Below are 4370 nucleotides of genomic sequence, written 5' to 3'. Positions count from 1 at the left end.
GATATTTCTTTGACTGACATCTCAGTCCAAAGCCGGGCCACGGTCTCTATAACTCGGCTACACTGAAAAAAATATACTTATGTAAAAATGCCCAGAAACTACTATGTACGTACGAAACAAGGCCGGGGGAAAAACTCGAAATCTCACCAATGCAAACAAATCTTAAACCATGCACACTTTGAGCCTTCCTTTTTCTTGGGCGATGATATGGCTAACCACTAAATCAGTGTTCTTTATATTTTGTTCAATCAAATCCTCGCTCTGTTACCGTGATATAGGTAATTTCAAGCAAATTAAGTACATTAGGTTATCAAATGTAAAGCTATTCGACAATCTGTCCCCTGATTATCGCATGATACAGAAACGTTAAAATCGACTGTTTAGAACAGACGTAATGGCTGCACAAGATTATTCCAAACTCATGTCAAAGTACGGCTCACCGATCAGCTTTGAGTACGGTGACTGCATTTCGACACGAAGGGCTAATTTAAATCTTTAAGGATTCTATTTAGGGGTACAGGGATGACACAGTAGTGAGAGCACTCGCCTAGCACCAATGTGGCCCGGGTTCGATTCCCAGATTCGAACGGCGTCTTATATGGGTTGAGTTTGTTCTTTCTCTACTCTGCACCGAGAGGTTTTCTGCGGGTACTCCGGTTTCCCCTCTCCTCAAAAACCATCGTCTGACTTGATTTCAGTTTACAGTGTCCCCAATTAGTGCTCCAGCGCTAGAACGACTAGACACTTAAATAAAGTTCCTTTTAAAAGTGTTAATCATATAATGAGGAACTTTAGTAATATTACAGTACATTAGATTCACTGATGAAAAGGTTTATCCACACAACCTACAATTTCCCCCTCGATATGTTTATATTTTAATTTATTTTCCGGGCGTCTTTAAGGGTCCAAAATGTCTGCAATTCTGTCCTGGTTCGTCCTTTTTATTAACATGTACAATTGATAATTTTTTGGAGCCATCAAATCTCGTGACAAAGACCATTCAGAAGTCGTTAACTACCAGGCTTACGAGGCGCGAAGAGGCGCGGCTGCGTGCAGGCCTGTTTGGCTTCCCAAAACCCTGGCAGTGAATCACGAATGCAAGGCAATTTGATGCTTAAGCTTGCAGTTATCGAAAAAGAAAATGCCAAAAAACGACAAAATAATAGCTACATGGGTAGATTCCTCGCTCGACTAGCAAGTATTGTTAAATCCCGCACCTCGTCAATACGCAAATAGTTAATTTTACTGTAGAAGCTTATTTTAACAGCAAATTAATTTCCTCAACGCTTTGCGGGTGGTTTCTAAAATTAAAAAAATAGTGCTGGAAATTTCCGTTTTGTTAGGGAGTGCCTATATCTGTATTGATTAGCTTTTAGTTTCCTGTTTTGTGGATAACGGTGAGTACACCAGTATTTCACATTTTTATCTTTCTCACAATCAAGTCTGTCATTGTTCCAAAATATTCACTTAACTGTCCACAAAAGTCTCCGATATTCAGCCAATACTATTCTTGCCTCGATACAGCTTTGCAACTCATATGGGTTTCGATGCTGACTCGACGGCTGTCTTCAATAAATATTGCCTTCTTTCTTGGTTTTCGCTTCCTTGTTTCATCGTGGATTTCCAGAGTCTTTCGGCCAGAGAGTCTGGACCAAGCTCTAATGCAAAACCTGAGAATTCAGAAAGTTAGCTCGCATTTTGCCGGATTATTGAGCGCAGTCTCCGTACCATGTATCTTATGGAGGATTCAAAGAGCTGAACTATGATTTAACTAGTAATAGTTTTCACTACATCTGTCCCCTGCCTAAGATAGTGTGAAAGGCAGTTGGGATATGGTTCAAGAATTATTCGTTGAATATGTCGCCCCTGTTTCTGGTTTGAGTCCGGACAAAATCAATTTTTGAGCCAAGCAACTCGATTAGCATCACATCTGATTCAATGTCTGGTTTTTCAATCGCTAACCCAAACAGCACTTTGGTTATTCGTTTGAGTTTCGACTTCTTGACGCTTAAAGCACCTCGGTCGTGTAGAACAATATTAGGGAGCTTACGAAACGAGGACGACGACGGCTACGAGGACTTAATTTAAAAATACGAGTTCGCGTTATTCATATCACTACGAAACTATTTCATGTCGGCGTTTCGCGGTAAAAATGTGAAGTAACTGTCGAGGAATTAAACTGGTATGAGTGGGTTGGAAGCGTAGAGAGAGAACTGAAAATTCATCGTCATGTGCTTACGTCCTCTACAGAACCTTGAATTTGGTCATTTCACGTCGTCATTTAGGAGATGACGGCAAAGAAATGCACCAAAACGTAGAGTTTTGAAGCAAGCAACCGTGGACAATTTTCCTGTCGGTGTACGTTGGATCAGTGGCTTGATCTGATCGGTGTTATTTCAAGTTGAGAAACTAAATATTTTAAGCAAGAGCCGATACAACGTAGATTTGATTTTAGTGGTGTAATATACTTCGGCTGGCCAAACCAGCCTTCTTCAGGTACAATGAGAGTTTACATTGAATTGCTTCTATATAAAGATATATATATAGTAAATGGATGTTGACGTAATACTGGAAAAAATGTGATAAAACATGGCAGTTACTAAGATTTTGAATTCAAATACTAAGAGTCACGGAAAAATAACGGAAATCACTCAAAATAATAAACTGAAATCTAATACGGTTCTTCGCGGATATTAAGACCGTTGGGATCAATTGTCCTGCCTTTTAAAATTAAAAAAAGCTTCCCTGGCCTTACGGATCGAGTCTCTGTTAAAAAATATTTTTTCGATAGGAATTAATTGCATGTCCTTGGAGATGTTGTGGGGAGAGGAGAGGAAATGTTCTGCGACTGTAGTAGGTTTGGATTTGGTGTTAGCTACTACTACTACAGTCGCAGAACATTTCCTCTCATAATTCATGAATTATCTTTGAAAAATGCGTGGTTACCCCCAATTTTCCTTTTGGATTTTAATAATACTTGTTAAGATCCACATATCCTGCATAATCACACACCGGGGCAAAAATATTGTTAATTAGTAGGCACCGTCCTTAAAGGGGCTAGGTCACGCAATTTTAGGCAATTTCAGCACTCATCGAATGGTCGTAGAATTAACTAAAATATCAAAATAACTGTTCAAAACTATAGAAGAACTCTAACAAAACACCGGGAAGCCAAGAAGGGACATGAATGGACAAAACTGGAGAGGATTGAAATGGATTGATTTCGGTAAACTGTTTGAAAAACGTCGGCCCACCTTTTTTCAAATTTATGTCAGTTTATATCAAAATGTCATTTACACAGCTGGAAAATCATCCTCAGTAGTTATGTGGCCGTTATTTTGCAAATGAAAGACTCTTGCTCTGCCAATTTGACGTTTAGAGCTCATAATTAACAAAATTGAACAAAATTACCTAAAATAGCGTGACCGAGCCCTTTTAAGCAATACCGATCCACCTTGCGCGCCTAGTTGTGCAAATCGTGATTGATTTCCCCTACAATATCTACCAATTTATACATTTACCGTTTTTACGCGGGGACTTCTAGGTTATTTCTCTTGAAATAACGCCGATCAGATAAAGCCACTGATCCAACGTACACCGACAGGAAAATTGTCCACGGTTGCTTGCTTCAAAACTCTGAAACTTCTAGGTTGCCTCATCGGGTTTTGTCCAGAGGACAAAGTAATCTAAATGAAGGATTATACTTCATTTGGAGCAAATTAACAATGAAGGTAACCCTTCATTTGAGGAAGCCTGGATCGTGTTGAGTTGGTATAGCGCAACCTCGTTCCCAAGGCTTTTCTCCGTCGATTGCACGGACATCGCAGAGGGCATGGGTTCGAGTCCCGCTAAAGCTTGCCAATGCTACAGGGCTCTCAATCTTATATAGCCGAATGCCAGTGCTGAAACCAGTGCCAGGGAAACTGCAAATCAAATTAAATTGTATCAAATGAATAAAGGGGATAGTTTCTAAAGAAACTGTGGTGCTGCGTCGGTGGGGAAGTAGTATAGACAAAAATTTGGTTAATTAAAAGCTGCAAGTTGTAGCTTTTAGAATCCCTGTACGGTGGTCATTTCACATTATCAACACCGTTGGTAAAACCAAATTTTTGTGTAAATTGTATCAAGTTTTGTTTGTTATGAGAGAGGAAAACCAGAAAAGAGGCACGAAGAAAAACCCCTTTGAACTGAGGCCGAAAACCGAACCCAGGACACAATATTTGAAGGCGCATTGATCAGACTGATGCGAATTATTGAAATTATTTTCATTTCTACAACAAATGTGCTGTGATTATTTCTAACTCTCGTATTTTAATTTCTGCAATTCAAATATATGAAAATTTCATCTGTATCATTCAGGAAACAATAGC

At 39.4% G+C, this 4370-nt stretch overlaps 1 long non-coding RNA gene across 2 annotated transcripts in view; it reads right to left on the bottom strand.

The window, feature by feature from the left end:
* The window catches only part of LOC138014947 (uncharacterized), a 15684-nt gene extending 11932 nt beyond the window's left edge, over positions 1 to 3752 (bottom strand). For both annotated transcript variants that reach the window (XR_011125451.1, XR_011125452.1), the window contains exons 1-2: positions 3522 to 3752; positions 1 to 1670 (exon numbers count right to left, since the gene is read on the bottom strand). The exon at positions 1 to 1670 is cut by the window's left edge and continues 92 nt beyond it. This is a non-coding gene — a long non-coding RNA (uncharacterized lncRNA). The remainder of the gene's footprint in view (positions 1671 to 3521) is intronic.
* Positions 3753 to 4370: the final 618 nt, after the last annotated feature.

The sequence above is a fragment of the Montipora capricornis genome, chromosome 9 (genome assembly GCF_036669925.1).
Source record: "Montipora capricornis isolate CH-2021 chromosome 9, ASM3666992v2, whole genome shotgun sequence".
NCBI lineage: Eukaryota > Metazoa > Cnidaria > Anthozoa > Scleractinia > Acroporidae > Montipora > Montipora capricornis.
Note: the sequence above shows the minus strand (reverse complement) of the source record. Positions and strands in the feature narration are given on the sequence as shown.